We start from the raw sequence: 25,039 nt of genomic DNA on the forward strand, positions 1-25,039 counted from the left end.
AGAACGGAATCAAAATTTCTAGGCGAATTCAGTGAGTTCCCAATGGGACATGCTTGTATGAGTTTGCTTTTCAATATCGAGCAACATTTTAAGGAACGGAATCTAAGTATCATGGTGAATTGAGTAGGTTCCCAATAGGATTCGCATGTAATAAGCTTGTCATTCAAGAAAGAGCAACGTTTTAACGCACTGAAACACTGTTTCTTTGTGAATTCAGTTAGTTCCTAGTAGCCTGCTCTTGTAATATGTGTACTTTTAAAGATTTATAAAAATGTGGTGAGCCGAATCTGAGTAACATGGTGAATTCGGTTAGTTCCCAATAGGCGGCACTAGTAATAAGTGGACTGTTCGGGATATAGGAAAATTTTCAAGAACGGAATCAAAATTTCTAGGCGAATTCAGTGAGTTCCCAATGGGACATGCTTGTATGAGTTTGCTTTTCAATATCGAGCAACATTTTAAGGAACGGAATCTAAGTATCATGGTGAATTGAGTAGGTTCCCAATAGGATTCGCATGTAATAAGCTTGTTATTCAAGAGAGAGCAACGTTTTAACGCACTGAAACACTGTTTCTTTGTGAATTCAGTTAGTTCCTAGTAGCCTGCTCTTGTAATATGTGTACTTTTAAAGATTTATAAAAATTTGGTGAGCCGAATCTGAGTAACATGGTGAATTCGGTTAGTTCCCAATAGGCCGCACTAGTAATAAGTGGACTGCTCGGGATATAGGAAAATTTTCACGAACGGAATCAAAATTTCTAGGCGAATTCAGTGAGTTCCCAATGGGACATGCTTGTATGAGTTTGCTTTTCAATATCATGCAACATTTTAAGGAACGGAATCTAAGTATCATGGTGAATTGAGTAGGTTCCCAATAGGATTCGCATGTAATAAGCTTGTTATTCAAGATAGAGCAACGTTTTAACGCACTGAAACACTGTTTCTTTGTGAATTCAGTTAGTTCCTAGTAGCCTGCTCTTGTAATATGTGTACTTTTAAAGATTTATAAAAATTTGGTGAGCCGAATCTGAGTAACATGGTGAATTCGGTTAGTTCCCAATAGGCCGCACTAGTAATAAGTGGACTGTTCGGGATATAGGAAAATTTTCACGAACGGAATCAAAATTTCTAGGCGAATTCAGTGAGTTCCCAATGGGACATGCTTGTATGAGTTTGCTTTTCAATATCGAGCAACATTTTAAGGAACGGAATCTAAGTATCATGTTGAATTGAGTAGGTTCCCAATAGGATTCGCATGTAATAAGCTTGTTATTCAAGATAGAGCAACGTTTTAACGCACTGAAACACTGTTTCTTTGTGAATTCAGTTAGTTCCTAGTAGCCTGCTCTTGTAATATGTGTACTTTTAAAGATTTATAAAAATTTGGAAGCCGAATCTGAGTAACATGGTGAATTCGGTTAGTTCCCAATAGGCGGCACTAGTAATAAGTGGACTGTTCGGGATATAGGAAAATTTACAAGAACGGAATCAAAATTTCTAGGCGAATTCAGTGAGTTCCCAATGGGACATGCTTGTATGAGTTTGCTTTTCAATATCGAGCAACATTTTAAGGAACGGAATCTAAGTATCATGTTGAATTGAGTAGGTTCCCAATAGGATTCGCATGTAATAAGTTTGTTATTCAAGATAGAGCAACGTTTTAACGCACTGAAACACTGTTTCTTTGTGAATTCAGTTAGTTCCTAGTAGCCTGCTCTTGTAATATGTGTACTTTTAAAGATTTATAAAAATTTGGTGAGCCGAATCTGAGTAACATGGTGAATTCGGTTAGTTCCCAATAGGCCGCACTAGTAATAAGCGGACTGTTCGGGATATAGGAAAATTTTCAAGAACGGAATCAAAATTTCTAGGCGAATTCAGTGAGTTCCCAATGGGACATGCTTGTATGAGTTTGCTTTTCAATATCGAGCAACATTTTAAGGAAAGGAATCTAAGTATCATGTTGAATTGAGTAGGTTCCCAATAGGATTCGCATGTAATAAGCTTGTTATTCAAGATAGAGCAACGTTTTAACGCACTGAAACACTGTTTCTTTGTGAATTCAGTTAGTTCCTAGTAGCCTGCTCTGGTAATAAGTGTACTTTTAAAGATTTATGAAAATTTGGTGAGCCGAATCTGAGTAACATGGTGAATTCTGTTAGTTCCCAATAGGCCGCACTAGTAATATGTGGACTGTTCGGGATATAGGAAAATTTTCACGAACGGAATCAAAATTTCTAGGCGAATTCAGTGAGTTCCCAATGGGACATGCTTGTATGAGTTTGCTTTTCAATATCGAGCAACATTTTAAGGAACGGAATCTAAGTATCATGGTGAATTGAGTAGGTTCCCAATAGGATTTGCATGTAATAAGCTTGTTATTCAAGATAGAGCAACGTTTTAACGCACTGAAACACTGTTTCTTTGTGAATTCAGTTAGTTCCTAGTAGCCTGCTCTTGTAATATGTGTACTTTTAAAGATTTATAAAAATTTGGTGAGCCGAATCTGAGTAACATGGTGAATTCGGTTAGTTCCCAATAGGCCGCACTAGTAATAAGCGGACTGTTCGGGATATAGGAAAATTTTCACGAACGGAATCAAAATTTCTAGGCTAATTCAGTGAGTTCCCAATGGGACATGCTTGTATGAGTTTGCTTTTCAATATCGAGCAACATTTTAAGGAACGGAATCTAAGTATCATGTTGAATTGAGTAGGTTCCCAAAAGGATTCGCATGTAATAAGCTTGTTATTCAAGATAGAGCAACGTTTTAACGCACTGAAACACTGTTTCTTTGTGAATTCAGTTAGTTCCTAGTAGCCTGCTCTTGTAATATGTGTACTTTTAAAGATTTATAAAAATTTGGTGAGCCGAATGTGAGTAACATGGTGAATTCGGTTAGTTCCCAATAGGCGGCACTAGTAATAAGTGGACTGTTCGGGATATAGGAAAATTTTCACGAACGGAATCAAAATTTCTAGGCGAATTCAGTGAGTTCCCAATGGGACATGCTTGTATGAGTTTGCTTTTCAATATCGAGCAACATTTTAAGGAACAGAATCTAAGTATCATGGTGAATTGAGTAGGTTCCCAATAGGTTTCGCATGTAATAAGCTTTTTATTCAAGAGAGAGCAACGTTTTAACGCACTGAAACACTGTTTCTTTGTGAATTCAGTTAGTTCCTAGTAGCCTGCTCTTGTAATATGTGTACTTTTAAAGATTTATAAAAATTTGGTGAGCCGAATCTGAGTAACATGGTGAATTCGGTTAGTTCCCAATAGGCCGCACTAGTAATAAGTGGACTGTTCGGGATATAGGAAAATTTTCACGAACGGAATCAAAATTTCTAGGCGAATTCAGTGAGTTCCCAATGGGACATGCTTGTATGAGTTTGCTTTTCAATATCGAGCAACATTTTAAGGAACGGAATCTAAGTATCATGTTGAATTGAGTAGGTTCCCAATAGGATTCACATGTAATAAGCTTGTTATTCAAGATAGAGCAACGTTTTAACGCACTGAAACACTGTTTCTTTGTGAATTCAGTTAGTTCCTAGTAGCCTGCTCTTGTAATATGTGTACTTTTAAAGATTTATAAAAATTTGGTGAGCCGAATCTGAGTAACATGGTGAATTCGGTTAGTTCCCAATAGGCGGCACTAGTAATAAGTGGACTGTTCGGGATATAGGAAAATTTTCACGAACGGAATCAAAATTTCTAGGCGAATTCAGTGAGTTCCCAATGGGACATGCTTGTATGAGTTTGCTTTTCAATATCGAGCAACATTTTAAGGAACGGAATCTAAGTATCATGGTGAATTGAGTAGGTTCCCAATAGGATTCGCATGTAATAAGCTTGTTATTCAAGAGAGAGCAACGTTTTAACGCACTGAAACACTGTTTCTTTGTGAATTCAGTTAGTTCCTAGTAGCCTGCTCTTGTAATATGTGTACTTTTAAAGATTTATAAAAATTTGGTGAGCCGAATCTGAGTAACATGGTGAATTCGGTTAGTTCCCAATAGGCCGCACTAGTAATAAGTGGACTGCTCGGGATATAGGAAAATTTTCACGAACGGAATCAAAATTTCTAGGCGAATTCAGTGAGTTCCCAATGGGACATGCTTGTATGAGTTTGCTTTTCAATATCGAGCAACATTTTAAGGAACGGAATCTAAGTATCATGGTGAATTGAGTAGGTTCCCAATAGGATTCGCATGTAATAAGCTTGTTATTCAAGATAGAGCAACGTTTTAACGCACTGAAACACTGTTTCTTTGTGAATTCAGTTAGTTCCTAGTAGCCTGCTCTTGTAATATGTGTACTTTTAAAGATTTATAAAAATTTGGTGAGCCGAATCTGAGTAACATGGTGAATTCGGTTAGTTCCCAATAGGCCGCACTAGTAATAAGCGGACTGATCGGGATATAGGAAAATTTTCACGAACGGAATCAAAATTTCTAGGCGAATTCAGTGAGTTCCCAATGGGACATGCTTGTATGAGTTTGCTTTTCAATATCGAGCAACATTTTAAGGACGGAATCTAAGTATCATGTTGAATTGAGTAGGTTCCCAATAGGATTCGCATGTAATAAGCTTGTTATTCAAGAGAGAGCAACGTTTTAACGCACTGAAACACTGTTTCTTTGTGAATTCAGTTAGTTCCTAGTAGCCTGCTCTTGTAATATGTGTACTTTTAAAGATTTATAAAATTTGGTGAGCCGAATCTGAGTAACATGGTGAATTCGGTTGGTTCCCAATAGGCCGCAGTAGTAATAAGTGGACTGTTCGGGATATAGAAAAATTTTCAAGAACGGAATCAAAATTTCTAGGCGAATTCAGTGAGTTCCCAATGGGACATGCTTGTATGAGTTTGCTTTTCAATATCGAGCAACATTTTAAGGAACGGAATCTAAGTATCATGTTGAATTGAGTAGGTTCCCAATAGGATTCGCATGTAATAAGCTTGTTATTCAAGATAGAGCAACGTTTTAACGCACTGAAACACTGTTTCTTTGTGAATTCAGTTAGTTCCTAGTAGCCTGCTCTTGTAATATGTGTACTTTTAAAGATTTATAAAAATTTGGTGAGCCGAATCTGAGTAACATGGTGAATTCGGTTAGTTCCCAATAGGCGGCACTAGTAATAAGTGGACTGTTCGGGATATAGGAAAATTTTCACGAACGGAATCAAAATTTCTAGGCGAATTCAGTGAGTTCCCAATGGGACATGCTTGTATGAGATTGCTTTTCAATATCGAGCAACATTTTAAGGAACGGAATCTAAGTATCATGGTGAATTGAGTACGTTCCCAATAGGATTCGCATGTAATAAGCTTGTTATTCAAGATAGAGCAACGTTTTAACGCACTGAAACACTGTTTCTTTGTGAATTCAGTTAGTTCCTAGTAGCCTGCTCTTGTAATATGTGTACTTTTAAAGATTTATAAAAATTTGGTGAGCCGAATCTGAGTAACATGGTGAATTTGGTTAGTTCCCAATAGGCCGCACTAGTAATAAGTGGACTGTTCGGGATATAGGAAAATTTTCACGAACGGAATCAAATTTTCTAGGCGAATTCAGTGAGTTCCCAATGGGACATGCTTGCATGAGTTTGCTTTTCAATATCGAGCAACATTTTAAGGAACGGAATCTAAGTATCATGGTGAATTGAGTACGTTCCCAATAGGATTCGCATGTAATAAGCTTGTTATTCAAGATAGAGCAACGTTTTAACGCACTGAAACACTGTTTCTTTGTGAATTCAGTTAGTTCCTAGTAGCCTGCTCTTGTAATATGTGTACTTTTAAAGATTTATAAAAATTTGGTGAGCCGAATCTGAGTAACATGGTGAATTCGGTTAGTTCCCAATAGGCGGCACTAGTAATAAGTGGACTGTTCGGGATATAGGAAAATTTTCACGAACGGAATCAAAATTTCTAGGCGAATTCAGTGAGTTCCCAATGGGACATGCTTGTATGAGTTTGCTTTTCAATATCGAGCAACATTTTAAGGAACGGAATCTAAGTATCATGGTGAATTGAGTAGGTTCCCAATAGGATTCGCATGTAATAAGCTTGTTATTCAAGAGAGAGCAACGTTTTAACGCACTGAAACACTGTTTCTTTGTGAATTCAGTTAGTTCCTAGTAGCCTGCTCTTGTAATATGTGTACTTTTAAAGATTTATAAAAATTTGGTGAGCCGAATCTGAGTAACATGGTGAATTCGGTTAGTTCCCAATAGGCCGCACTAGTAATAAGTGGACTGTTCGGGATATAGGAAAATTTTCACGAACGGAATCAAAATTTCTAGGCGAATTCAGTGAGTTCCCAATGGGACATGCTTGTATGAGTTTGCTTTTCAATATCGAGCAACATTTTAAGGAACGGAATCTAAGTATCATGGTGAATTGAGTAGGTTCCCAATAGGATTCGCATGTAATAAGCTTGTTATTCAAGATAGAGCAACGTTTTAACGCACTGAAACACTGTTTCTTTGTGAATTCAGTTAGTTCCTAGTAGCCTGCTCTTGTAATATGTGTACTTTTAAAGATTTATAAAAATTTGGTGAGCCGAATCTGAGTAACATGGTGAATTCGGTTAGTTCCCAATAGGCCGCACTAGTAATAAGCGGACTGATCGGGATATAGGAAAATTTTCACGAACGGAATCAAAATTTCTAGGCGAATTCAGTGAGTTCCCAATGGGACATGCTTGTATGAGTTTGCTTTTCAATATCGAGCAACATTTTAAGGAACGGAATCTAAGTATCATGTTGAATTGAGTAGGTTCCCAATAGGATTCGCATGTAATAAGCTTGTTATTCAAGATAGAGCAACGTTTTAACGCACTGAAACACTGTTTCTTTGTGAATTCAGTTAGTTCCTAGTAGCCTGCTCTTGTAATATGTGTACTTTTAAAGATTTATAAAATTTGGTGAGCCGAATCTGAGTAACATGGTGAATTCGGTTGGTTCCCAATAGGCCGCAGTAGTAATAAGTGGACTGTTCGGGATATAGAAAAATTTTCAAGAACGGAATCAAAATTTCTAGGCGAATTCAGTGAGTTCCCAATGGGACATGCTTGTATGAGTTTGCTTTTCAATATCGAGCAACATTTTAAGGAACGGAATCTAAGTATCATGTTGAATTGAGTAGGTTCCCAATAGGATTCGCATGTAATAAGCTTGTTATTCAAGATAGAGCAACGTTTTAACGCACTGAAACACTGTTTCTTTGTGAATTCAGTTAGTTCCTAGTAGCCTGCTCTTGTAATATGTGTACTTTTAAAGATTTATAAAAATTTGGTGAGCCGAATCTGAGTAACATGGTGAATTCGGTTAGTTCCCAATAGGCGGCACTAGTAATAAGTGGACTGTTCGGGATATAGGAAAATTTTCACGAACGGAATCAAAATTTCTAGGCGAATTCAGTGAGTTCCCAATGGGACATGCTTGTATGAGATTGCTTTTCAATATCGAGCAACATTTTAAGGAACGGAATCTAAGTATCATGGTGAATTGAGTACGTTCCCAATAGGATTCGCATGTAATAAGCTTGTTATTCAAGATAGAGCAACGTTTTAACGCACTGAAACACTGTTTCTTTGTGAATTCAGTTAGTTCCTAGTAGCCTGCTCTTGTAATATGTGTACTTTTAAAGATTTATAAAAATTTGGTGAGCCGAATCTGAGTAACATGGTGAATTTGGTTAGTTCCCAATAGGCCGCACTAGTAATAAGTGGACTGTTCGGGATATAGGATAATTTTCACGAACGGAATCAAATTTTCTAGGCGAATTCAGTGAGTTCCCAATGGGACATGCTTGCATGAGTTTGCTTTTCAATATCGAGCAACATTTTAAGGAACGGAATCTAAGTATCATGGTGAATTGAGTACGTTCCCAATAGGATTCGCATGTAATAAGCTTGTTATTCAAGATAGAGCAACGTTTTAACGCACTGAAACACTGTTTCTTTGTGAATTCAGTTAGTTCCTAGTAGCCTGCTCTTGTAATATGTGTACTTTTAAAGATTTATAAAAATTTGGTGAGCCGAATCTGAGTAACATGGTGAATTCGGTTAGTTCCCAATAGGCCGCAGTAGTAATAAGTGGACTGTTCGGGATATAGGAAAATTTTCACGAACGGAATCAAATATCTAGGCGAATTCAGTGAGTTCCCAATGGGACATGCTTGCATGAGTTTGCTTTTCATTATCGAGCAACATATTAAGGAACGGAATCTAAGTATCATGTTGAATTGAGTAGGTTCCCAATAGGATTCGCATGTAATAAGTTTGTTATTCAAGATAGAGCAACGTTTTAACGCACTGAAACACTGTTTCTTTGTGAATTCAGTTAGTTCCTAGTAGCCTGCTCTTGTAATATGTGTACTTTTAAAGATTTATAAAAATTTGGTGAGCCGAATCTGAGTAACATGGTGAATTCGGTTAGTTCCCAATAGGCCCGGGAGTAATAAGTGGACTGTTCGGGATATAGAAAAATTTTCAAGAACGGAATCAAAATTTCTAGGCGAATTCAGTGAGTTCCCAATGGGACATGCTTGTATGAGTTTGCTTTTCAATATCGAGCAACATTTTAAGGAACAGAATCTAAGTATCATGGTGAATTGAGTAGGTTCCCAATAGGATTCGCATGTAATAAGCTTGTTATTCAAGATAGAGCAACGTTTTAACGCACTGAAACACTGTTTCTTTGTGAATTCAGTTAGTTCCTAGTAGCCTGCTCTTGTAATATGTGTACTTTTAAAGATTTATAAAAATTTGGTGAGCCGAATCTGAGTAACATGGTGAATTCGGTTAGTTCCCAATAGGCGGCACTAGTAATAAGTGGACTGTTCGGGATATAGGAAAATTTTCACGAACGGAATCAAAATTTCAAGGCGAATTCAGTGAGTTCCCAATGGGACATGCTTGTATGAGTTTGCTTTTCAATATCGACCAACATTTTAAGGAACGGAATCTAAGTATCATGGTGAATTGAGTAGGTTCCCAATAGGATTCGCATGTAATAAGCTTGTTATTCAAGAGAGAGCAACGTTTTAACGCACTGAAACACTGTTTCTTTGTGAATTCAGTTAGTTCCTAGTAGCCTGCTCTTGTAATATGTGTACTTTTAAAGATTTATAAAAATTTGGTGAGCCGAATCTGAGTAACATGGTGAATTCGGTTAGTTCCCAATAGGCCGCACTAGTAATATGTGGACTGTTCGGGATATAGGAAAATTTTCACGAACGGAATCAAAATTTCTAGGCGAATTCAGTGAGTTCCCAATGGGACATGCTTGTATGAGTTTGCTTTTCAATATCGAGCAACATTTTAAGGAACGGAATCTAAGTATCATGTTGAATTGAGTAGGTTCCCAATAGGATTCGCATGTAATAAGCTTGTTATTCAAGATAGAGCAACGTTTTAACGCACTGAAACACTGTTTCTTTGTGAATTCAGTTAGTTCCTAGTAGCCTGCTCTTGTAATATGTGTACTTTTAAAGATTTATCAAACTTTGGTGAGCCGAATCTGAGTAACATGGTGAATTCGGTTAGTTCCCAATAGGCCGCACTAGTAATAAGTGGACTGTTCGGGATATAGGAAAATTTTCACGAACGGAATCAAATTTTCTAGGCGAATTCAGTGAGTTCCCAATGGGACATGCTTGCATGAGTTTGCTTTTCAATATCGAGCAACATTTTAAGGAACGGAATCTAAGTATCATGGTGAATTGAGTACGTTCCCAATAGGATTCGCATGTAATAAGCTTGTTATTCAAGATAGAGCAACGTTTTAACGCACTGAAACACTGTTTCTTTGTGAATTCAGTTACTTCCTAGTAGCCTGCTCTTGTAATATGTGTACTTTTAAAGATTTATAAAAATTTGGTGAGCCGAATCTGAGTAACATGGTGAATTCGGTTAGTTCCCAATAGGCCGCAGTAGTAATAAGTGGACTGTTCGGGATATAGGAAAATTTTCACGAACGGAATCAAATATCTAGGCGAATTCAGTGAGTTCCCAATGGGACATGCTTGCATGAGTTTGCTTTTCATTATCGAGCAACATATTAAGGAACGGAATCTAAGTATCATGGTGAATTGAGTAGGTTCCCAATAGGATTCGCATGTAATAAGTTTGTTATTCAAGATAGAGCAACGTTTTAACGCACTGAAACACTGTTTCTTTGTGAATTCAGTTAGTTCCTAGTAGCCTGCTCTTGTAATATGTGTACTTTTAAAGATTTATAAAAATTTGGTGAGCCGAATCTGAGTAACATGGTGAATTCGGTTAGTTCCCAATAGGCCGCAGTAGTAATAAGTGGACTGTTCGGGATATAGAAAAATTTTCAAGAACGGAATCAAAATTTCTAGGCGAATTCAGTGAGTTCCCAATGGGACATGCTTCTATGAGTTTGCTTTTCAATATCGAGCAACATTTTAAGGAACGGAATCTAAGTATCATGGTGAATTGAGTAGGTTCCCAATAGGATTCGCATGTAATAAGCTTGTTATTCAAGATAGAGCAACGTTTTAACGCACTGAAACACTGTTTCTTTGTGAATTCAGTTAGTTCCTAGTAGCCTGCTCTTGTAATATGTGTACTTTTAAAGATTTATAAAAATTTGGTGAGCCGAATCTGAGTAACATGGTGAATTCGGTTAGTTCCCAATAGGCCGCACTAGTAATAAGTGGACTGTTCGGGATATAGGAAAATTTTCACGAACGGAATCAAAATTTCTAGGCGAATTCAGTGAGTTCCCAATGGGACATGCTTGTATGAGATTGCTTTTCAATATCGAGCAACATTTTAAGGAACGGAATCTAAGTATCATGGTGAATTGTGTAGGTTCCCAATAGGATTCGCATGTAATAAGCTTGTTATTCAAGATAGAGCAACGTTTTAACGCACTGAAACACTGTTTCTTTGTGAATTCAGTTAGTTCCTAGTAGCCTGCTCTTGTAATATGTGTACTTTTAAAGATTTATAAAAATTTGGTGAGCCGAATCTGAGTAACATGGTGAATTTGGTTAGTTCCCAATAGGCCGCACTAGTAATAAGTGGCCTGTTCGGGATATAGGAAAATTTTCACGAACGGAATCAAATTTTCTAGGCGAATTCAGTGAGTTCCCAATGTGACATGCTTGCATGAGTTTGCTTTTCAATATCGAGCAACATTTTAAGGAACGGAATCTAAGTATCATGGTGAATTGAGTACGTTCCCAATAGGATTCGCATGTAATAAGCTTGTTATTCAAGATAGAGCAACGTTTTAACGCACTGAAACACTGTTTCTTTGTGAATTCAGTTACTTCCTAGTAGCCTGCTCTTGTAATATGTGTACTTTTAAAGATTTATAAAAATTTGGTGAGCCGAATCTGAGTAACATGGTGAATTCGGTTAGTTCCCAATAGGCCGCAGTAGTAATAAGTGGACTGTTCGGGATATAGGAAAATTTTCACGAACGGAATCAAATATCTAGGCGAATTCAGTGAGTTCCCAATGGGACATGCTTGCATGAGTTTGCTTTTCATTATCGAGCAACATATTAAGGAACGGAATCTAAGTATCATGTTGAATTGAGTAGGTTCCCAATAGGATTCGCATGTAATAAGTTTGTTATTCAAGATAGAGCAACGTTTTAACGCACTGAAACACTGTTTCTTTGTAAATTCAGTTAGTTCCTAGTAGCCTGCTCTTGTAATATGTGTACTTTTAAAGATTTATAAAAATTTGGTGAGCCGAATCTGAGTAACATGGTGAATTCGGTTAGTTCCCAATAGGCCGCAGTAGTAATAAGTGGACTGTTCGGGATATAGAAAAATTTTCAAGAACGGAATCAAAATTTCTAGGCGAATTCAGTGAGTTCCCAATGGGACATGCTTGTATGAGTTTGCTTTTCAATATCGAGCAACATTTTAAGGAACGGAATCTAAGTATCATGTTGAATTGAGTAGGTTCCCAATAGGATTCGCATGTAATAAGCTTGTTATTCAAGATAGAGCAACGTTTTAACGCACTGAAACACTGTTTCTTTGTGAATTCAGTTAGTTCCTAGTAGCCTGCTCTTGTAATATGTGTACTTTTAAAGATTTATAAAAATTTGGTGAGCCGAATCTGAGTAACATGGTGAATTCGGTTAGTTCCCAATAGGCCGCACTAGTAATAAGTGGACTGTTCGGGATATAGGAAAATTTTCACGAACGGAATCAAAATTTCTAGGCGAATTCAGTGAGTTCCCAATGGGACATGCTTGTATGAGTTTGCTTTTCAATATCGAGCAACATTTTAAGGAACGGAATCTAAGTATCATGTTGAATTGAGTAGGTTCCCAATAGGATTCGCATGTAATAAGCTTGTTATTCAAGATAGAGCAAAGTTTTAACGCACTGAAACACTGTTTCTTTGTGAATTCAGTTAGTTCCTAGTAGCCTGCTCTTGTAATATGTGTACTTTTAAAGATTTATAAAAATTTGGTGAGCCGAATCTGAGTAACATGGTGAATTTGGTTAGTTCCCAATAGGCCGCACTAGTAATAAGTGGACTGTTCGGGATATAGGATAATTTTCACGAACGGAATCAAATTTTCTAGGCGAATTCAGTGAGTTCCCAATGGGACATGCTTGCATGAGTTTGCTTTTCAATATCGAGCAACATTTTAAGGAACGGAATCTAAGTATCATGGTGAATTGAGTACGTTCCCAATAGGATTCGCATGTAATAAGCTTGTTATTCAAGATAGAGCAACGTTTTAACGCACTGAAACACTGTTTCTTTGTGAATTCAGTTAGTTCCTAGTAGCCTGCTCTTGTAATATGTGTACTTTTAAAGATTTATAAAAATTTGGTGAGCCGAATCTGAGTAACATGGTGAATTCGGTTAGTTCCCAATAGGCCGCAGTAGTAATAAGTGGACTGTTCGGGATATAGGAAAATTTTCACGAACGGAATCAAATATCTAGGCGAATTCAGTGAGTTCCCAATGGGACATGCTTGCATGAGTTTGCTTTTCATTATCGAGCAACATATTAAGGAACGGAATCTAAGTATCATGTTGAATTGAGTAGGTTCCCAATAGGATTCGCATGTAATAAGTTTGTTATTCAAGATAGAGCAACGTTTTAACGCACTGAAACACTGTTTCTTTGTGAATTCAGTTAGTTCCTAGTAGCCTGCTCTTGTAATATGTGTACTTTTAAAGATTTATAAAAATTTGGTGAGCCGAATCTGAGTAACATGGTGAATTCGGTTAGTTCCCAATAGGCCCGGGAGTAATAAGTGGACTGTTCGGGATATAGAAAAATTTTCAAGAACGGAATCAAAATTTCTAGGCGAATTCAGTGAGTTCCCAATGGGACTTGCTTGTATGAGTTTGCTTTTCAATATCGAGCAACATTTTAAGGAACAGAATCTAAGTATCATGGTGAATTGAGTAGGTTCCCAATAGGATTCGCATGTAATAAGCTTGTTATTCAAGATAGAGCAACGTTTTAACGCACTGAAACACTGTTTCTTTGTGAATTCAGTTAGTTCCTAGTAGCCTGCTCTTGTAATATGTGTACTTTTAAAGATTTATAAAAATTTGGTGAGCCGAATCTGAGTAACATGGTGAATTCGGTTAGTTCCCAATAGGCGGCACTAGTAATAAGTGGACTGTTCGGGATATAGGAAAATTTTCACGAACGGAATCAAAATTTCAAGGCGAATTCAGTGAGTTCCCAATGGGACATGCTTGTATGAGTTTGCTTTTCAATATCGACCAACATTTTAAGGAACGGAATCTAAGTATCATGGTGAATTGAGTAGGTTCCCAATAGGATTCGCATGTAATAAGCTTGTTATTCAAGAGAGAGCAACGTTTTAACGCACTGAAACACTGTTTCTTTGTGAATTCAGTTAGTTCCTAGTAGCCTGCTCTTGTAATATGTGTACTTTTAAAGATTTATAAAAATTTGGTGAGCCGAATCTGAGTAACATGGTGAATTCGGTTAGTTCCCAATAGGCCGCACTAGTAATATGTGGACTGTTCGGGATATAGGAAAATTTTCACGAACGGAATCAAAATTTCTAGGCGAATTCAGTGAGTTCCCAATGGGACATGCTTGTATGAGTTTGCTTTTCAATATCGAGCAACATTTTAAGGAACGGAATCTAAGTATCATGTTGAATTGAGTAGGTTCCCAATAGGATTCGCATGTAATAAGCTTGTTATTCAAGATAGAGCAACGTTTTAACGCACTGAAACACTGTTTCTTTGTGAATTCAGTTAGTTCCTAGTAGCCTGCTCTTGTAATATGTGTACTTTTAAAGATTTATAAAAATTTGGTGAGCCGAATCTGAGTAACATGGTGAATTCGGTTAGTTCCCAATAGGCCGCAGTAGTAATAAGTGGACTGTTCGGGATATAGGAAAATTTTCACGAACGGAATCAAATATCTAGGCGAATTCAGTGAGTTCCCAATGGGACATGCTTGCATGAGTTTGCTTTTCATTATCGAGCAACATATTAAGGAACGGAATCTAAGTATCATGGTGAATTGAGTAGGTTCCCAATAGGATTCGCATGTAATAAGTTTGTTATTCAAGATAGAGCAACGTTTTAACGCACTGAAACACTGTTTCTTTGTGAATTCAGTTAGTTCCTAGTAGCCTGCTCTTGTAATATGTGTACTTTTAAAGATTTATAAAAATTTGGTGAGCCGAATCTGAGTAACATGGTGAATTCGGTTAGTTCCCAATAGGCCGCAGTAGTAATAAGTGGACTGTTCGGGATATAGAAAAATTTTCAAGAACGGAATCAAAATTTCTAGGCGAATTCAGTGAGTTCCCAATGGGACATGCTTCTATGAGTTTGCTTTTCAATATCGAGCAACATTTTAAGGAACGGAATCTAAGTATCATGGTGAATTGAGTAGGTTCCCAATAGGATTCGCATGTAATAAGCTTGTTATTCAAGATAGAGCAACGTTTTAACGCACTGAAACACTGTTTCTTTGTGAATTCAGTTAGTTCCTAGTAGCCTGCTCTTGTAATATGTGTACTTTTAAAGATTTATAAAAATTTGGTGAGCCGAATCTGAGTAACATGGTGAATTCGGTTAGTTCCCAATAGGCCGCACTAGTAATAAGTGGACTGTTCGGGATATAGGAAAATTTTCACGAACGGAATCAAAATTTCTAGGCGAATTCAGTGAGTTCCCAATGGGACATGCTTGTATGAGATTGCTTTTCAATATCGAGCAACATTTTAAGGAACGGAATCTAAGTATCATGGTGAATTGTGTAGGTTCCCAATAGGATTCGCATGTAATAAGCTTGTTATTCAAGATAGAGCAACGTTTTAACGCACTGAAACACTGTTTCTTTGTGAATTCAGTTAGTTCCTAGTAGCCTGCTCTTGTAATATGTGTACTTTTAAAGATTTATAAAAATTTGGTGAGCCGAATCTGAGTAACATGGTGAATTTGGTTAGTTCCCAATAGGCCGCACTAGTAATAAGTGGCCTGTTCGGGATATAGGAAAATTTTCACGAACGGAATCAAATTTTCTAGGCGAATTCAGTGAGTTCCCAATGTGACATGCTTGCATGAGTTTGCTTTTCAATATCGAGCAACATTTTAAGGAACGGAATCTAAGTATCATGGTGAATTGAGTACGTTCCCAATAGGATTCGCATGTAATAAGCTTGTTATTCAAGATAGAGCAACGTTTTAACGCACTGAAACACTGTTTCTTTGTGAATTCAGTTACTTCCTAGTAGCCTGCTCTTGTAATATGTGTACTTTTAAAGATTTATAAAAATTTGGTGAGCCGAATCTGAGTAACATGGTGAATTCGGTTAGTTCCCAATAGGCCGCAGTAGTAATAAGTGGACTGTTCGGGATATAGGAAAATTTTCACGAACGGAATCAAATATCTAGGCGAATTCAGTGAGTTCCCAATGGGACATGCTTGCATGAGTTTGCTTTTCATTATCGAGCAACATATTAAGGAACGGAATCTAAGTATCATGTTGAATTGAGTAGGTTCCCAATAGGATTCGCATGTAATAAGTTTGTTATTCAAGATAGAGCAACGTTTTAACGCACTGAAACACTGTTTCTTTGTAAATTCAGTTAGTTCCTAGTAGCCTGCTCTTGTAATATGTGTACTTTTAAAGATTTATAAAAATTTGGTGAGCCGAATCTGAGTAACATGGTGAATTCGGTTAGTTCCCAATAGGCCGCAGTAGTAATAAGTGGACTGTTCGGGATATAGAAAAATTTTCAAGAACGGAATCAAAATTTCTAGGCGAATTCAGTGAGTTCCCAATGGGACATGCTTGTATGAGTTTGCTTTTCAATATCGAGCAACATTTTAAGGAACGGAATCTAAGTATCATGTTGAATTGAGTAGGTTCCCAATAGGATTCGCATGTAATAAGCTTGTTATTCAAGATAGAGCAACGTTTTAACGCACTGAAACACTGTTTCTTTGTGAATTCAGTTAGTTCCTAGTAGCCTGCTCTTGTAATATGTGTACTTTTAAAGATTTATAAAAATTTGGTGAGCCGAATCTGAGTAACATGGTGAATTCGGTTAGTTCCCAATAGGCCGCACTAGTAATAAGTGGACTGTTCGGGATATAGGAAAATTTTCACGAACGGAATCAAAATTTCTAGGCGAATTCAGTGAGTTCCCAATGGGACATGCTTGTATGAGTTTGCTTTTCAATATCGAGCAACATTTTAAGGAACGGAATCTAAGTATCATGTTGAATTGAGTAGGTTCCCAATAGGATTCGCATGTAATAAGCTTGTTATTCAAGATAGAGCAAAGTTTTAACGCACTGAAACACTGTTTCTTTGTGAATTCAGTTAGTTCCTAGTAGCCTGCTCTTGTAATATGTGTACTTTTAAAGATTTATAAAAATTTGGTGAGCCGAATCTGAGTAACATGGTGAATTCGGTTAGTTCCCAATAGGCCGCACTAGTAATAAGTGGACTGTTCGGGATATAGGAAAATTTTCACGAACGTAATCAAAATTTCTAGGCGAATTCAGTGAGTTCCCAATGGGACATGCTTGTATGAGTTTGCTTTTCAATATCGAGCAACATTTTAAGGAACGGAATCTAAGTATCATGTTGAATTGAGTAGGTTCCCAATAGGATTTGCATGTAATAAGCTTGTTATTCAAGATAGAGCAACGTTTTAACACACTGAAACACTGTTTCTTTGTGAATTCAGTTAGTTCCTAGTAGCCTGCTCTTGTAATATGTGTACTTTTCAAGATTTATAAAAATTTGGTGAGCCGAATCTAGGTAACATGGTGAATTCGGTTAGTTCCCAATAGGCGGCACTAGTAATAAGTGGACTGTTCGGGATATAGGAAAATTTTCACGAACGGAATCAAAATTTCTAGGCGAATTAAGTGAGTTCCCAATGGGACATGCTTGTATGAGATTGCTTTTCAATATCGAGCACCATTTTAAGGAACGGAATCTAAGTATCATGGTGAATTGAGTAGGTTCCCAATAGGATTCGCATGTAATAAGCTTGTTATTCAAGATAGAGCAACGTTTTAACGCACTGAAACACTGTTTCTTTGTGAATTCAGTTAGTTCCTAGTAGCCTGCTCTTGTAATATGTGTACTTTTAAAGATTTATAAAAATTTGGTGAGCCGAATCTGAGTAACATGGTGAATTTGGTTAGTTCCCAATAGGCCGCACTAGTAATAAGTGGACTGTTCGGGATATAGGAAAATTTTCACGAACGGAATCAAATTTTCTAGGCGAATTCAGTGAGTTCCCAATGGGACATGCTTGCATGAGTTTGCTTTTCAATATCGAGCAACATTTTAAGGAACGGAATCTAAGTATCATGGTGAATTGAGTACGTTCCCAATAGGATTCGCATGTAATAAGCTTGTTATTCAAGATAGAGCAACGTTTTAACGCACTGAAACACTGTTTCTTTGTGAATTCAGTTACTTCCTAGTAGCCTGCTCTTGTAATATGTGTACTTTTAAAGATTTATAAAAATTTGGTGAGCCGAATCTGAGTAACATGGTGAATTCGGTTAGTTCCCAATAGGCCGCAGTAGTAATAAGTGGACTGTTCGGGATATAGAAAAATTTTCAAGAACGGAATCAAAATTTCTAGGCGAATTCAGTGAGTTCCCAATGGGACATGCTTCTATGAGTTTGCTTTTCAATATCGAGCAACATTTTAAGGAACGGAATCTAAGTATCATGGTGAATTGAGTAGGTTCCCAATAGGATTCGCATGTAATAAGCTTGTTATTCAAGATAGAGCAACGTTTTAACGCACTGAAACACTGTTTCTTTGTGAATTCAGTTAGTTCCTAGTAGCCTGCTCTTGTAATATGTGTACTTTTAAAGATTTATAAAAATTTGGTGAGCCGAATCTGAGTAACATGGTGAATTCGGTTAGTTCCCAATAGGCCGCACTAGTAATAAGTGGACTGTTCGGGATATAGGAAAATTTTCACGAACGGAATCAAAATTTCTAGGCGAATTCAGTGAGTTCCCAATGGGACATGCTTGTATGAGATTGCTTTTCAATATCGAGCAACATTTTAAGGAACGGAATCTAAGTATCATGGTGAATTGTGTAGGTTCCCAATAGGATTCGCATGTAATAAGCTTGTTATTCAAGATAGAGCAACGTTTTAACGCACTGAAACACTGTTTCTTTGTGAATTCAGTTAGTTCCTAGTAGCCTGCTCTTGTAATATGTGTACTTTTAAAGATTTATAAAAATTTGGTGAGCCGAATCTGAGTAACATGGTGAATTTGGTTAGTTCCCAATAGGCCGCACTAGTAATAAGTGGCCTGTTCGGGATATAGGAAAATTTTCACGAACGGAATCAAATTTTCTAGGCGAATTCAGTGAGTTCCCAATGTGACATGCTTGCATGAGTTTGCTTTTCAATATCGAGCAACATTTTAAGGAACGGAATCTAAGTATCATGGTGAATTGAGTACGTTCCCAATAGGATTCGCATGTAATAAGCTTGTTATTCAAGATAGAGCAACGTTTTAACGCACTGAAACACTGTTTCTTTGTGAATTCAGTTACTTCCTAGTAGCCTGCTCTTGTAATATGTGTACTTTTAAAGATTTATAAAAATTTGGTGAGCCGAATCTGAGTAACATGGTGAATTCGGTTAGTTCCCAATAGGCCGCAGTAGTAATAAGTGGACTGTTCGGGATATAGGAAAATTTTCACGAACGGAATCAAATATCTAGGCGAATTCAGTGAGTTCCCAATGGGACATGCTTGCATGAGTTTGCTTTTCATTATCGAGCAACATATTAAGGAACGGAATCTAAGTATCATGTTGAATTGAGTAGGTTCCCAATAGGATTCGCATGTAATAAGTTTGTTATTCAAGATAGAGCAACGTTTTAACGCACTGAAACACTGTTTCTTTGTAAATTCAGTTAGTTCCTAGTAGCCTGCTCTTGTAATATGTGTACTTTTAAAGATTTATAAAAATTTGGTGAGCCGAATCTGAGTAACATGGTGAATTCGGTTAGTTCCCAATAGGCCGCAGTAGTAATAAGTGGACTGTTCGGGATATAGAAAAATTTTCAAGAACGGAATCAAAATTTCTAGGCGAATTCAGTGAGTTCCCAATGGGACATGCTTGTATGAGTTTGCTTTTCAATATCGAGCAACATTTTAAGGAACGGAATCTAAGTATCATGTTGAATTGAGTAGGTTCCCAATAGGATTCGCATGTAATAAGCTTGTTATTCAAGATAGAGCAACGTTTTAACGCACTGAAACACTGTTTCTTTGTGAATTCAGTTAGTTCCTAGTAGCCTGCTCTTGTAATATGTGTACTTTTAAAGATTTATAAAAATTTGGTGAGCCGAATCTGAGTAACATGGTGAATTCGGTTAGTTCCCAATAGGCCGCACTAGTAATAAGTGGACTGTTCGGGATATAGGAAAATTTTCACGAACGGAATCAAAATTTCTAGGCGAATTCAGTGAGTTCCCAATGGGACATGCTTGTATGAGTTTGCTTTTCAATATCGAGCAACATTTTAAGGAACGGAATCTAAGTATCATGTTGAATTGAGTAGGTTCCCAATAGGATTCGCATGTAATAAGCTTGTTATTCAAGATAGAGCAAAGTTTTAACGCACTGAAACACTGTTTCTTTGTGAATTCAGTTAGTTCCTAGTAGCCTGCTCTTGTAATATGTGTACTTTTAAAGATTTATAAAAATTTGGTGAGCCGAATCTGAGTAACATGGTGAATTCGGTTAGTTCCCAATAGGCCGCACTAGTAATAAGTGGACTGTTCGGGATATAGGAAAATTTTCACGAACGTAATCAAAATTTCTAGGCGAATTCAGTGAGTTCCCAATGGGACATGCTTGTATGAGTTTGCTTTTCAATATCGAGCAACATTTTAAGGAACGGAATCTAAGTATCATGTTGAATTGAGTAGGTTCCCAATAGGATTTGCATGTAATAAGCTTGTTATTCAAGATAGAGCAACGTTTTAACACACTGAAACACTGTTTCTTTGTGAATTCAGTTAGTTCCTAGTAGCCTGCTCTTGTAATATGTGTACTTTTCAAGATTTATAAAAATTTGGTGAGCCGAATCTGAGTAACATGGTGAATTCGGTTAGTTCCCAATAGGCGGCACTAGTAATAAGTGGACTGTTCGGGATATAGGAAAATTTTCACGAACGGAATCAAAATTTCTAGGCGAATTAAGTGAGTTCCCAATGGGACATGCTTGTATGAGATTGCTTTTCAATATCGAGCACCATTTTAAGGAACGGAATCTAAGTATCATGGTGAATTGAGTAGGTTCCCAATAGGATTCGCATGTAATAAGCTTGTTATTCAAGATAGAGCAACGTTTTAACGCACTGAAACACTGTTTCTTTGTGAATTCAGTTAGTTCCTAGTAGCCTGCTCTTGTAATATGTGTACTTTTAAAGATTTATAAAAATTTGGTGAGCCGAATCTGAGTAACATGGTGAATTTGGTTAGTTCCCAATAGGCCGCACTAGTAATAAGTGGACTGTTCGGGATATAGGAAAATTTTCACGAACGGAATCAAATTTTCTAGGCGAATTCAGTGAGTTCCCAATGGGACATGCTTGCATGAGTTTGCTTTTCAATATCGAGCAACATTTTAAGGAACGGAATCTAAGTATCATGGTGAATTGAGTACGTTCCCAATAGGATTCGCATGTAATAAGCTTGTTATTCAAGATAGAGCAACGTTTTAACGCACTGAAACACTGTTTCTTTGTGAATTCAGTTAGTTCCTAGTAGCCTGCTCTTGTAATATGTGTACTTTTCAAGATTTATAAAAATTTGGTGAGCCGAATCTGAGTAACATGGTGAATTCGGTTAGTTCCCAATAGGCGGCACTAGTAATAAGTGGACTGTTCGGGATATAGGAAAATTTTCACGAACGGAATCAAAATTTCTAGGCGAATTAAGTGAGTTCCCAATGGGACATGCTTGTATGAGATTGCTTTTCAATATCGAGCACCATTTTAAGGAACGGAATCTAAGTATCATGGTGAATTGAGTAGGTTCCCAATAGGATTCGCATGTAATAAGCTTGTTATTCAAGATAGAGCAACGTTTTAACGCACTGAAACACTGTTTCTTTGTGAATTCAGTTAGTTCCTAGTAGCCTGCTCTTGTAATATGTGTACTTTTAAAGATTTATAAAAATTTGGTGAGCCGAATCTGAGTAACATGGTGAATTTGGTTAGTTCCCAATAGGCCGCACTAGTAATAAGTGGACTGTTCGGGATATAGGAAAATTTTCACGAACGGAATCAAATTTTCTAGGCGAATTCAGTGAGTTCCCAATGGGACATGCTTGCATGAGTTTGCTTTTCAATATCGAGCAACATTTTAAGGAACGGAATCTAAGTATCATGGTGAATTGAGTACGTTCCCAATAGGATTCGCATGTAATAAGCTTGTTATTCAAGATAGAGCAACGTTTTAACGCACTGAAACACTGTTTCTTTGTGAATTCAGTTACTTCCTAGTAGCCTGCTCTTGTAATATGTGTACTTTTAAAGATTTATAAAAATTTGGTGAGCCGAATCTGAGTAACATGGTGAATTCGGTTAGTTCCCAATAGGCCGCAGTAGTAATAAGTGGACTGTTCGGAATATAGGAAAATTTTCACGAACGGAATCAAATATCTAGGCGAATTCAGTGAGTTCCCAATGGGACATGCTTGCATGAGTTTGCTTTTCATTATCGAGCAACATATTAAGGAACGGAATCTAAGTATCATGTTGAATTGAGTTGGTTCCCAATAGGATTCGCATGTAATAAGTTTGTTATTCAAGATAGAGCAACGTTTTAACGCACTGAAACACTGTTTCTTTGTGAATTCAGTTAGTTCCTAGTAGCCTGCTCTTGTAATATGTGTACTTTTAAAGATTTATAAAAATTTGGTGAGCCGAATCTGAGTAACATGGTGAATTCGGTTAGTTCCCAATAGGCCGCAGTAGTAATAAGTGGACTGTTCGGGATATAGAAAAATTTTCAAGAACGAAATCAAAATTTCTGGGCGAATTCAGTGAGTTCCCAATGGGACATGCTTGTATGAGTTTGCTTTTCAATATCGAGCAACATTTTAAGGAACGGAATCTAAGTATCATGTTGAATTGAGTAGGTTCCCAATAGGATTCGCATGTAATAAGCTTGTTATTCAAGATAGAGCAACGTTTTAACGCACTGAAACACTGTTTCTTTGTGAATTCAGTTAGTTCCTAGTAGCCTGCTCTTGTAATATGTGTACTTTTAAAGATTTATAAAAATTTGGTGAGCCGAATCTGAGTAACATGGTGAATTCGGTTAGTTCCCAATAGGCCGCACTAGTAATAAGCGGACTGTTCGGGATATAGGAAAATTTTCACGAACGGAATCAAAATTTCTAGGCGAATTCAGTGAGTTCCCAATGGGACATGCTTGTATGAGTTTGCTTTTCAATATCGAGCAACATTTTAAGGAACGGAATCTAAGTATCATGGTGAATTGAGTAGGTTCCCAATAGGATTCGCATGTAATAAGCTTGTTATTCAAGAGAGAGCAACGTTTTAACGCACTGAAACACTGTTTCTTTGTGAATTCAGTTAGTTCCTAGTAGCCTGCTCTTGTAATATGTGTACTTTTAAAGATTTATAAAAATTTGGTGAGCCGAATCTGAGTAACATGGTGAATTCGGTTAGTTCCCAATAGGCCGCACTAGTAATAAGTGGACTGTTCGGGATATAGGAAAATTTTCACGAACGGAATCAAAATTTCTAGGCGAATTCAGTGAGTTCCCAATGGGACATGCTTGTATGAGTTTGCTTTTCAATATCGAGCAACATTTTAAGGAACGGAATCTAAGTATCATGGTGAATTGAGTAGGTTCCCAATAGGATTCGCATGTAATAAGCTTGTCATTCAAGAGAGAGCAACGTTTTAACGCACTGAAACACTGTTTCTTTGTGAATTCAGTTAGTTCCTAGTAGCCTGCTCTTGTAATATGTGTACTTTTAAAGATTTATAAAAATTTGGTGAGCCGAATCTGAGTAACATGGTGAATTCGGTTAGTTCCCAATAGGCGGCACTAGTAATAAGTGGACTGTTCGGGATATAGGAAAATTTTCAAGAACGGAATCAAAATTTCTAGGCGAATTCAGTGAGTTCCCAATGGGACATGCTTGTATGAGTTTGCTTTTCAATATCGAGCAACATTTTAAGGAACGGAATCTAAGTATCATGGTGAATTGAGTAGGTTCCCAATAGGATTCGCATGTAATAAGCTTGTTATTCAAGAGAGAGCAACGTTTTAACGCACTGAAACACTGTTTCTTTGTGAATTCAGTTAGTTCCTAGTAGCCTGCTCTTGTAATATGTGTACTTTTAAAGATTTATAAAAATTTGGTGAGCCGAATCTGAGTAACATGGTGAATTCGGTTAGTTCCCAATAGGCCGCACTAGTAATAAGTGGACTGCTCGGGATATAGGAAAATTTTCACGAACGGAATCAAAATTTCTAGGCGAATTCAGTGAGTTCCCAATGGGACATGCTTGTATGAGTTTGCTTTTCAATATCATGCAACATTTTAAGGAACGGAATCTAAGTATCATGGTGAATTGAGTAGGTTCCCAATAGGATTCGCATGTTATAAGCTTGTTATTCAAGATAGAGCAACGTTTTAACGCACTGAAACACTGTTTCTTTGTGAATTCAGTTAGTTCCTAGTAGCCTGCTCTTGTAATATGTGTACTTTTAAAGATTTATAAAAATTTGGTGAGCCGAATCTGAGTAACATGGTGAATTCGGTTAGTTCCCAATAGGCCGCACTAGTAATAAGTGGACTGTTCGGGATATAGGAAAATTTTCACGAACGGAATCAAAATTTCTAGGCGAATTCAGTGAGTTCCCAATGGGACATGCTTGTATGAGTTTGCTTTTCAATATCGAGCAACATTTTAAGGAACGGAATCTAAGTATCATGTTGAATTGAGTAGGTTCCCAATAGGATTCGCATGTAATAAGCTTGTTATTCAAGATAGAGCAACGTTTTAACGCACTGAAACACTGTTTCTTTGTGAATTCAGTTAGTTCCTAGTAGCCTGCTCTTGTAATATGTGTACTTTTAAAGATTTATAAAAATTTGGTGAGCCGAATCTGAGTAACATGGTGAATTCGGTTAGTTCCCAATAGGCGGCACTAGTAATAAGTGGACTGTTCGGAATATAGGAAAATTTTCAAGAACGGAATCAAAATTTCTAGGCGAATTCAGTGAGTTCCCAATGGGACATGCTTGTATGAGTTTGCTTTTCAATATCGAGCAACATTTTAAGGAACGGAATCTAAGTATCATGGTGAATTGAGTAGGTTCCCAATAGGATTCGCATGTAATAAGCTTGTTATTCAAGAGAGAGCAACGTTTTAACGCACTGAAACACTGTTTCTTTGTGAATTCAGTTAGTTCCTAGTAGCCTGCTCTTGTAATATGTGTACTTTTAAAGAT

This window comes from Rattus norvegicus, chromosome 17, assembly GCF_021556685.1.
Source record: "Rattus norvegicus strain SHRSP/BbbUtx chromosome 17, alternate assembly SHRSP_T2T, whole genome shotgun sequence".
Taxonomy (NCBI): Eukaryota; Metazoa; Chordata; class Mammalia; order Rodentia; family Muridae; genus Rattus; species Rattus norvegicus.